The following is a 12,528-nucleotide window of genomic DNA, read 5'->3' on the forward strand; positions in this document are numbered from 1 at the left end:
TTGTATATACAGAATAGTTAGGATAGATGTACGGCTGCTTTCACTTGGTTTAGTGAGTGGAAGGATTTGTAGTAGTAGTGTTTGGACAGGATGTCCTGGCTGCTTCTTGTGCTATGGATGACCGCTGAGAAGATAACAATGTGCAAGGTATTAATTATTGAAAATGTCCTATTAATCAACTTGGAAAGTGTCTCATTGATATTTGTCTCTCGATAAAATAAAAAAATTTAAAAATTCTATTGTTTTTTTCCTGAAGAAAGAAATTAGTGCTTAACATTTTTATTTTGGCCTATATTACATGCTTGTATCTGGAAAACGGAGCAACTACATTGAAGAAAGCAATGTGCAAGATAGCATCCACTGTTAAATAGCTATCATCTTGGATCTTTAAAAATTTTTTTTTACTGTTTCTAATGTTTTATCTTCTCTAAAACAAAAGAAATAAAAAAAGACAGGCCTTGTTCTTGAACAAGGAATGGGACCATCAGAACAACAACTTGGAGAATATTAACAAACGTAAGATGACTGTTTAAAAATACAGTGAATGTTTACATTTTCAAAAAATCATTAAAGGGCTGGAGAGATGGCTCAGTGGTCTAAGGCACCTACTTAGAACAAGCTTAGCAAAGCATCAGGGACTGCGGTTCGATCCCCCAGCACCACATGCTAGCCAGCCGCGCCCCCTGGTGGGCTGATGCTAGCCACACACACACACCATTCTCTTTCTCTCTCTCTCTCTCTCTCTCTCTCTCTCTCTCTCTCTCTCTCTCTAATAAATAAAAAAAAATCATTAAAGTAAAAGGTAGTCTGCCTTGAATTCATCTCGGAATGCTCCCCTGTGCTTTCAATACACTTCTCTTTCTTGCACCTTTTCCAAAACAGTGTACGCATGTATGTCCTCATGCTGTCTTGGATGCATGGAAGTTCTGAGGTGATTTCTCCTTCATGGTTATTCTGTCCTTGAGGGAAATCTAAGTGTTTCTCAGTGTCAGCTCTGATAAATCAGGTAGAAAACTGAAGATAATATTCTTATACGAATATTTTCCTATTGGACAATATTGGTACAAAAGGATTTCTATCACCCCTCATAAAGACACTTATGATGGAAGAAATTAGAACTTCTTCAAAAGTGTCAAGAATGATGAAATAAGAGTGTTTGAGAGAGGATGGATTCTAATGAGGTATGGTAGCAATGTGGCTTTTAAACTTAAAACATACAGTATCTTTTTTCACATCTAGTACATGAAAATGTGTCAAGGCAGAGATAAGTGACAGCACAAGCTAAGAGCTCTTTCCTATTCTTATTTATGCATGTCTTCTCTTCCTTTTCCTCCAAATTATGTACAGCATCTAGTCTCCTTTCCAAAATATTGACAAGGGATTACATAATCCTTTTTGCTTCAAGATGAGTGACACTGAACAATTTACCTGGATAATGAAGGTAGATTATGCAGAGTCAGCAAAATCAGGCTTACAGAGTCAGGAGTGTGCTGGTCACACAGGATTATCTCTGGCTGGAACAGGGAAACTATGTGACATTTTCACTGACTAACTCCCACAGTCTCTTTATCTTTTTGGCACTCAATATCCAAAGGTCCTCATTAGACCAGACATTACACTCTTCTTCTAATCTTAGGAGGACAGATCCACAGAGACCAAGGCTCTTGGGTGCGGTGTTCAGGATGGATGAATACCTGACCCTAGGGGCCCAGTGTGCCAGGAACTTCCCTCCATGGTTCCTGCCCATCCCTGTTTCAGGGATGTGGCATGCAAGATACACATCATTTCTCTAAGAAATTTTAGAATTGGAGTTGAGAGGTGGCTTGGATGTCTAAGTGCCTGCCTGGAATGCACAAGGACCTGAATCTGATGCCTGGTATTGCATGTAGTGCTGGCCACTGAAACTGGGCACATGGATGCACACCTGCAATCCCACTGCTGGGGAGGCTGAGACAGGAAAATCACTATGACTCCCAGCTGCCTAATGAGACCCTGTACCAAATGAATAAATTAATAAAAGATTTTTAATAAGATAAATTGTAGTGCTGCTTATTAGGTACAAATTAAGGGTTGTTTATTTCATGTCATTTCAAAGTCCGATTCCTATTTTCAATGTGAAACTGTGTGGATAGAAATAATACAATTAAAATAGCATTCAACACAACACACTTGGGTCTTCGTGATTCTACATCATTGGTATTAAGTCTTGATTTTTGTTCTTTCTAATTGGTACAACAAATATTAATCTGATTTTTGTGATTACTACAGGTGAATAAAAGAGATGGAGAAGAATCTCTTAGAACTTAGCTAAAAAGTCTACTTAATTTTTCTCAGAATAGTTTAATCCACAGAAGGAGATTGGGATGTGTTTCTAATCAAGGCACTAACTCAGCTGCAAAATCCCCACAAAACTATTCTCAGAGCTGTCCGTATCCTCCTCACATGTGGTCAAATTCCAACACTGTTTGCTAGGTGGGAACATGACTCTGCCTGAAAGCACCTTCTGACATCCTCTGTGTTTAAGGATTTCAATGTCTGCACGTGTTCATTGAATTCTTTTAAAACATACTTGCTGTTCTGTATGAATTTATTTTGCTCAATATGTATGGATCGAAGTTCATGCATCAAGGCACTGCTGTTTTTCCTTCACCAGCCTAATTTAAATTCATTTTAAAAATACTAATAATTCTGTGAGGGTGCTAATGGTATTTTAAAAAATATTTCCTTATTTATGTAGTTATTTATTTGGTACAAGGTCTTGCTAAGCAGTTCGGACTCCGAGTGATCTTGTGTGTCATCCTCCCCATCGCTGGGATTACAAGGGTGTGCCAACATGCCCAGTTTGGGTACTTGCCTCGGCACGGGGCCAGCATGCTGTGCAGTGCCAGGGATTGAATGAGGGTCTTTGCATGTTCCAGGCAGGCTATTAGACTGACAGGCTATCTCCCTGTCTCTCTCATGGTATTTTGATTGGGAATGCATTAAAGCTATAACAGTTTGGGTAGGATTGCAATCTTACTATATTGGTTCTTGATACACATGAGCAAGTGTGAACTTTTGATTTTCTGATATCCTTTTCAATCTCCTGTTAGAAAAGCCTGCCAAATAGCTCAGTGAATTAAAAGTGCCTGCAAGAAGGAACAGGGGCCAGGGGTTTAATCTCTGTGTCTGCTGTTCCAGCCCTGCCTCGGGGGCGTGCGGAGATGGTGATTGAGACTGGGCATGGTGACGTGTTCCTGTAATTCCAGCACTTAGGAGGCTGTAAACAAGAGAATCACTATGAGTCCATTCTAGTAGTAAGACCCTGAACACCCTGTAGACCCTTGCTCTAAAAATACAGGGAAAAAAATCTCCTTTTACAGGGTACTATAATGTTAAATGTATAGATCTTTGGCTTCCTTTGTTAGATTGATTACTAAATATTTTATTTCTTTCAATGCTATTATGAAAGGTATATTTTCCTTAAATTTTCCCTCAGTGGGTTTGTTTCTCTACAGGAAGGGTACTGATTTTTAGTGTATACCTTGTATCCAGTTATGCTATTGAATTCAGCTATTAAATCCACAACTCTTTTTGTGAAGTTTTTGGGATCTTCAATGTAAAGTATCATGCAATCTGCAAATAATGATAATTTAACTTCTTCCTTTTCTATCCTTATTTCTTTTATTATTTCTCATTTCTAATCTCTCTGGGTAATGTTTCCACAACTATATTAAGTAGGAGTGATGATGGTGGAAACTATTGTCTTGTTCCGGACTTTAGAGAGAAAGCTTTCAATTTCTGACCATTAAGCATAATTCTGGCTTTTGGTTTCCCATAGATGGCTTTTATCAGATAGAGGAAAAGACCGTATATTCTAATTTTCTGTGTGGTATTACCAAGAATGGGTATTAGAATTTGTAAAATGCTTTCCTGTATCTACTGACATGATCATGTGATAGAACTAAAGAAAATTTTTCCAAAACTTCATTTGGAACCAAAATAGAACCTGAAAACAACCCTTTAGTGACAAATGCAGAACAGATGGCCTCACAATTTCTGTCCTAAAATTACATTACAAAACTACTGAGATAAAATCAGCATAATACTGTCAAAGAAACAGAACCAATGAAATGGATTAAAAGATTGAGAAACAACTTGAAACACATTCATTCACCTTATCTTTGTAAAAGGAGCCAAGCAAGCTCACTGAAAGAAAAATAGGAAGAGAACCTTGTTAACAAATGGTGCTGGGAAAACTGGCTTCCCACATGTCAAACAGTAAAACTAGACCCGTGTCTATCACCATGCACTGAACTAAAATCAAAATTGGTCAAAAATCTAAATATTAAAATAGAAACACTAAATTTGCTGGAAGATAGAATAGGAAGAATTTCTGAAGACACAGATGATCACATATTAAACCTAATAAGCAACGTGCAAAGCAGGAGAAAGCCTTAAAGAATAAGTTTGTATTACAGGCTTCAGAGCACACTCTCATCAACGCTACATTGTGGGAGTGTGAGTCAGGAGTCCCATGAGTTTGAGAACAATGTGGACAATTTAGCAACCTAGTAAGTCACTTTCCAAAATTAAAAAATAAAATAGTAGTGTCAGGCTGTGGTTATAATTCAGTGCAAATACCCTAAATTCAGTGCTCAATATGGAGAGAGACAGACAGACAGACAGACAGACAAACAGGCAGGCCGACAGACAGAAAAACAGTCAGACAGAGACAGAGAGACAGAAAGACACAGGGAGACACAAAGAGACAGACAGAAAGAAATATAGAGAATTATTTTCAGAAAATGAAGACTTGTTATTCCAAATATATAATTATCATTAACAAATAAAATATAAATATCTTGAAGGATATAAAATCAACTCACATTTCTCAACAGATGAAGTTAAAGGATCCCTTGAAAAGTGAAATCCAAATTCATGAAAAAATACTTTATATAAATTATGTGGACAGGATACATCAATGATCTTGGAAGTGATATGGATCCCCAGGAATGTCTGTCAGCAGGACAAGTTAATCAACTCTTTCTCAACCCATTAATTGGCTTCAACCTTCTTACAAGTTCTTTCAAATTTTTTTTAATATTTTGTTCATTTTAGAGAGAACAAAAGATAAAATACCAATGAAACAGTTTAAAAACAGATTAGTTACAATAATTAATTCATTGCATATTGTTGCCTTCATGCTAGTCATTCAGAGGAAAAGATGTAGTCATGATATCATGTCTAAGCAATATTAGCACAACCCTTTCTTCCCATTGAACCAAGAGAAAGCAGCTGTATATCTATGCTATCTTGTATACACATATTTTTTATGACAACATGGTCCTTTATTTATATCCCCCTTTATTGTTTTGTTTTGTCAAAGTTCCCTCACATTTCAATGTCACTTTCCTCTCTCATCATTCTTTTTCTGAAACCCATAAACACCATCTCAAATTTCCTCTCCATGTCCCTCCAGTCTAGATGCAAAAAAAATCAAAGTTGGGTGTTCTCTTTTCCTTCATTTGTTCTTATCTATTTTCATCCTTCACTTCTTTTGAATCGCCTCCCTTCTTTTTCCATCCTTAATCATCCATATTGTAACTCACCAGAAGGAATACTTCACCATCTTTCTGGATTATTAAAGAAACGGTGAAATAAACCAAAATTAAATTACATGACTGACAGAGAGCTGGCCCTGCAGAAACTGATACAAACAGTAGTGCTTTCACCTCACACTTAAGTGACAGGGAATGACTCCACTCCACTGAGCCAGTTGGAGAGGAGGCATATAAATACAAAACCACAAAGAGGGTAGCAATGAAACATGTGCAACACAACAAGGAAACAAGGTCCTTTAAATTCTTTTTCTTTTCCTTTGTGTATTCGGTACAGGGTCTCACTATGCCTCTCACACTAGTAGTGATCCTCCAGTTTGCAGCCTCGCCAGCGCTGGGATTACAGGCGTGTGCCACCATGCCTGGACTTGGTCACTGGCTCAGTGTTCCCCAGGGGTGGGGCTGGTACAACACGAGGGACCAGGGACAGAACCCTGGTCCTCTGAGCTTGCCAAAGCAGGTACTTACTTCTCTGCGCTATCTCGCCAGCCAAGATCCTTCAGATTCTTACATTTTCCAAAGGCTGATCTCATGAGCACTAAAGTAGATAAACTATGAATCAAACAGGCTAAACTATTTGGCCAGATATAGGAAGAAAAAAATAAAATGATCTGTAAGATATTCATTTGAGTTTAAAAAAAAATGACATCAGTAATCAAGTAAAGAACTGAAAAAATAAACATTGAGATGGAAGAAGATAGAAAAGGTTGGGAGAACGGAACAAGCTGATAAAAGATATGTACAATAATGTCATTAGAAAGTGAGAGACTGTAAAATACAGCCAACAAAATCCAGGATTTTTTCAGGAAAGAGTAGAAATTCTGGACAGAAGAATTGAACAGTGTCAGGACAGTGTCAGAACTACAGAGAACACTCAACAGAGCACATAAAAAAGATTCATACATTTTTTAAAGCACATCATGGAAACCCCTCCAAGGCTTATGACCGCAGGAACCTTCGAGGAGACGTGTAAATAAAAAGTAAAACAGACTCTGCAAATGAAACACTCAATGAAAAATAAGCAACTGACATAAGCAATGATCAGACTCAGAAGCACAAGTAGCACACACACACACACACACACACACACACACACACACATCGCCAAATGTTTAACATCTTTCTCCATCAAAATGAGATCACACATTCCCCGAGTAAGAATAGCTGGTATGACATGCCCTCCAACCAATAAACATTGTGGAAATTGTGGGCAAAAAGGAAAACGTGAATATTATTCATGGAGACACAATCTTGTACAACCACCATGGAAATTAGTACAGAAATGCATTAGAAAACCAGCTTTATTTCTTCTGGGTGTCTTCCAGGGAGAGTTAAAGTCATTATATGTAGGCAAAGGGATTTTTCAAAAGATGCAGTCAGTGGTATCAATGAAAATAGATTTAATATTCTGTACAAAATGTAGACAACAAAAATTAAAGTTCAACAGACATTAATATACTTATATCTGGAGTTTCTGAGTGTCTGTTTAAAATGTCTTCAATATACTTATATTATTTCCCCACTATATAAGCTGTACTTTGATATGTAAAATTTCATCGGGCTGCCTGATACGATGTAATACATAGATATAGCTAAAATGCAAAATTGAAAGTCCAGTTGGATTCAGATTATGCGAAGCAGGCATGAGCAAAAGCGATCAAGAGAACTGGGTGGTTTACACCTGCCAAGGGAGCCAGGGAAGTAACCATCCTGAGTTCCCTTCCTCTGCAGAGTCCGTCTTTAGGGACACCCACTCCTGGATCAGAGCGATAGTTACATTGCTGGTCTAGTGAGGAACGCTGGATATTGAGCTCCCTGGGATATACAGACTCTAGGAGTCAACTGGGGCAGATCTCACTAAAAAGCCCAACAGCCCAACAGTGAGCAACAGCCGCTGGTCTTCCTAAAGAGGATCCTTCTTGAGATAGACCCCATGGGATCAATGCGTGCTTCTGCCCTTTCTGAAAATGCATCATCTGTCTTCCACATGCAGGCGGGATGCAGACCATCACTTTCAGCAAGGCAGCTTGGCAACCACAGTCCTTTCATTAACGCTTTGAGCATGAGAATGGGTATTTTGCTATTATTTCATCCTGGGGAGAGCAGGGTGAACAGTCAGTGCCTGACACATTTTCAATCAGATTATCACCAATATTAATTCGGCTCTTGTTACCATGGTTACCCACTGCCTCTTTGACACAGGAGGGATAATTTCACCTGGGAAAAGAAATTTCAATCTGCAGCTCCTCAGAAAATATGACCTTCATAAAATATTCCGTCAGGTCTTAATTCTTTCGGTGTTTATAGGAAGAATTTATCTTCGTGTATGGGTTTTCTGGAGGTGTTACAACAATGTGCACATGATGGGCTAATTAATAAAAGAAGTTCACTTTCTTTCAGTCTTGAAGGATGGAAATTGTTGGATCAAGGTGTAGGCATGCTGAGTTCCACTCGGGGTGTCTATGCCGGGATCAATGTCAACTCAGTGTCTTCTCTCACTCTTCTCTTTCATTGCTATGTATTTTTTGGGGGGAAAGGGGAGTATTTAGGACAGGGTCCACAGGATCTCACTGCATAGATTGGACTCCTAATGATACTCCTGTTTACAGCCTCCCAAGTGTGGGAATTACAGGCATGGACGGGGGGGTTGGGCCAGCCCTGCAGGCACAAATATCAAACTCCTGGACCCTGCATCTGCCTAAGCAGGCTCTTTAATCCGCTGAGCTATTTGGCTGGCCTTCTCTGTCTATTTTCTAATTTCCTTGTAAGGACCCCTGCCATATCAGATTATGGCTTAATCTTTCTTTCTTTCTTTCTTTCTTTCTTTCTTTCTTTCTTTCTTTCTTTCTTTCTTCCTCCCTCCCTCCCTCCCTCCCTCCCTTCCTTCCTTCCTTTCTTCCTTCCTTTCTTTCTTTCTTTATTATCTATCTATCTGGTACAGGGTCTCGGTATGCAACTTGAACTCATACTGATACTCCTGTCTCAGCCTCCCCAGTGCTGGGATAACAAATGTGTGCCACCACGCCCAGGTTCAGTGGCCAGCTTTTTGTGCCCAGTGTTCTGGTGAAGGCAAGATGTATGGCACCAGGGATCGAACTACAGTACTTGAGCTTGCCAGGCACACACTTAGACTACCTAGCTATCTCCCCAGCCCTAGGACACAGTGTAAATGCTTTTTACATGAGTTCTCTTTTCAAATAATTTTCTCAAAATGCAGTCACAGTCTAAAATATCAGGGGCTATGTGGCACCCTACTAATTTTGAAATGGTTGAATTTATCCTATAAAATTCTGTTTCTGTCTTATTTGCTTTACATTTTCTTCAGCCATAGCTGTATGGGTAGGCTTGTCCTAGCCTCTGAGAGAAAGGAGTTTTGAAGTCTCTGAGGAAGGAGTTGGAGATGCAGGGAACCTCACCCTGAATGGTCCCAGTAGCTACGTCTTGCTCTATAAGACCATTAAATATTTTACAGAGGAGGAGTGCAGATTGCATACTTAAAACAATGACATCACCCAACCACATTGCAACTCTCCATATCTGAGCAACACCTTGCTGTGTCTGTTTCATGACTCAGAATGCAGAGGTATTCAATTCGTCATGATCCATAAAGCGCAGTCTACTGGCTCTCATCTGAAGACTTCTCAAAAGTCACTTGGAACAAAAATTTTCATGGCTCCCATGTTTCCAGGAGAAGCATCTGTTCCTTGTATATGGACTACTTTCCCTTAATGTTCACCTTATCACTTCCATCAGGTCCATGGGGATGGGGGAACTCATGCACCCAATAGGTGTTTTAGAATTTCTTCTCCTGGAACTTATAGAACATCTACAGATTGAGCCCATCATCTTCAGCCTGTTCCTGTCCTGTACCTGGCTACCATCCTGGGAAACTGCTTGTCTTCCTGGCCATCAGCTCTGACTCCCATCTCCACATCCCCATGCATTTGTGTCTCTTCAATCTGTCCTTCACAGACAGCTATATCAGCCCCACCACAATCCTAAAAATGCTCATGAACATCAACACAGTGTCAGAATATCTCGTACACAGACCAGCTCACCCAGGTTACTTTTGTCCTGACTTTCACATACATGAAAATTTTTTCTCTTTGCAGTGATGGGCTCTGACTGCTACGTGGCTATTTGTCACCTGCTGAGGCACACAGTCATCATCAGCCCTTGCCTCTGAGTCCTGCTGCTTCTGCTCTCTTTATGAGTTAGCACGGGGGATGCCCAGCTCCACAGCTTGGCGATGCTGCAGCTGTACTTCTGCACACTACTGCAGATCCTTCACTCCTGAGAACTCGCCCAAGTCATCATGCTCACCTGTTCCGATGCTCCCGTTGCTAGCATCTTTATCTGTGTTTCCTTTTGCATAGTTGGTGGGATTGCTCCTGGTGGAGTCATTGTCTCTTCTCCTCACATTGTGTCCTCTGTGTGAGGACTGTTGTCACAGGCAGGGAAGTAGAAATCCTTTTCCACCTGTGAGTCTCTCCTGTCAGTTGTCTCCTTGTTCTATGGGACGGCTCATGCTGGGTGTATTAGCTCGGCAGTGACAGCCTCACCAAGAGAGACAACAGTGACTTCAGCAGTGTATTCTTTGGTCCCCCAACTTCTGAACCTCTTTACCTATGCCCTGAGGAACAGAGAAATGAAACCTGAGAAAAAGTAATCCAGACATTAATGTCAGAAGACCACAGGGAAGATTATCACTCACTGCAGGATTTCAGAAGTTGGGAGTGCATAGTTTCTGAGATTAGTGCTCCATTCAGTCCTATGTGAGGTGCCTCTTTCAGGATTTGTTCTTCTCAGTCACTAGGGGATTGTAGCAGATGCACCTGTAATATCTGGACATGGTGCACTGACAATGGGCCTCTCTCTTTTGTTCATCGTTCATTGTGTTATTAATCAAGTACTGGCCATCAAAATTATACTTTTATATGTTAACATATTTCAATTTTTTATGCTTTATTTACTGATTTGGTCTAGGGTCTCACTATGTAGCTCAGACTGGCAGTGATCCTCCTGCTTTCAGCCTCCCTAGCGCTGGAATTACAGGCATGCACTACCATGCCTGATCTACGTGGCCAGCTCAGCACACCCAGGGGCAGGACTGGCACAGCATGCAGTGCCAGGGAAGGAGCCTTGGCCCTTACGCTTGCCTAAGTAAGCGCTTAGTCTGCTGAGCTATCTTGCCAGTGTTTCTTTCTTTCTTTGTTTTTACTTTCAATATTCTTATTAGTATATACTCATCATATGCAATGTTTGCATTCTCTGTGTGGAGTTGGTACGTGGACATAAAATATAGGAACTCTTTTTTATTTAATCTTTGTCTCTATTTTTTTTTTGTTCTTCACTTCTCATTCAGGTTTCTAACATAAAAATCAATTAAAATTTAGGCTTGAGTGTCTGATTGCTTTCATTTAACGCTGTGGTTTCCAGACGCTTACATTTTCACACAGACGATCAAGTTCACTCTTCTTTATGGAAGATCATGTGTAAATAGCACAGTTTCAATCTAGTGACTTGTTTCTATACATACGGGATGCCTCCCTGGTTGTGCTGTTATAAATCGTGCTACTACAAACACAAGATGCACGGATCACTATGACATGACTGCTTAACCTCCTTTGGGAAGATGCTTAGAAGCAGATAAGCTGGATTTTATAGTGTTGATCTTGGAAGGAATCGCCATAACTGATTTCCATAGCAGCTTCACGGTGAACCTTCCTAGCAGCAATGTACTAGGGTTTCTTTATTCAGGTCATTTGCTTTTCTTTGAGATTCTAAAACTTCAACCTCTCAGGGTAAGAGATCTTTGTCAACCCTTGAGACTCACTTCCGCTGCCGTCTGTGACTTGTTCTCCGCTCTAGGCACTCTGTGCTGCACAGGAACTAAGCTTTTGTATGCCGTTTAGAAATCACTGGGACAGATGACTGCTAACGTGTGTCTTCCTGACGGGAATTTTGCATGTGACAGGCTCATTTTTTTTTCACCTAAGCTTTAGCCTAATTACATTATCCTAGAGTCTGAGATGAGGGTGAGATATTTTTATCTCTCCAATGGGAAAGTTTAGCTTCCAGAAAACAAAATAGTTGTAATTATAATATCTTCAATTGAAAGGAGAGTTTTCTGTCACGACCAGGACCCAAGAGTCAGAGAATCTTCCTGATCAAGGAATAGCACTTCCTACAGTCAGTCCTCCACTTCCCCACGAGCTGGATCAGCACAGAGCTCTCTTCACTTCCCCAGGTGGCTCCTGCAGACGCAGACGCCACACCCAGGGAGCATTCTGGGAGACATTACCCGCAAAGCCCCTTCCCGGATCAGATGATGAGTTTCAATCCTGCCATCCAGGTGTCCTTTCCTTGATCAGGCCAATAATGTCCTCCAAATGATAGAACCATGTTCAAACTCTCCCACTTATGAATGCTAACTTTTATGGAAAAGAGCAAACGCTATTTATTTAGAAAGAGTCTTTGAAGATAGTTAACTTATCCTAGATTATTTTTATGGATCCTACATGTAATCACAGGTTTGCTTAACTTGGAGGCAGATGGAGAGACACCAGAGCAAAGCAGGAGAGGGCCACTGTGGAGGCAGACACTCAGATGATGTGGCTCCTCTTTGATGGCCCCTAATGTACACTCTGTCCCAGAAGTCTGTAAAATTCATATGATCTATGTCTACCGATCAATAGATGAAATGCATAAAATTGTTAAAATTTATATTTCAGAATGTGTTTTCTTTCTGGCTTTTTATCTCTTTATTATCTCTCAATGGTTCAAACAGGTTCTTGAGTTTGGCAAGACTGCACTTGTTTTCAATGATCTCTGGGTGCAGTGACAGAGTAAAACAAATAGCCATTCCAATATTTCTTTTTTTTTCTTTTCTTTTTTTTTTTTTTTTTTTTTTTTTTTTTTTTTTTTT

This window comes from Octodon degus, unplaced genomic scaffold (genome assembly GCF_000260255.1).
Source record: "Octodon degus isolate 3935 unplaced genomic scaffold, OctDeg1.0 scaffold00214, whole genome shotgun sequence".
NCBI classification, from domain to species: domain Eukaryota; kingdom Metazoa; phylum Chordata; class Mammalia; order Rodentia; family Octodontidae; genus Octodon; species Octodon degus.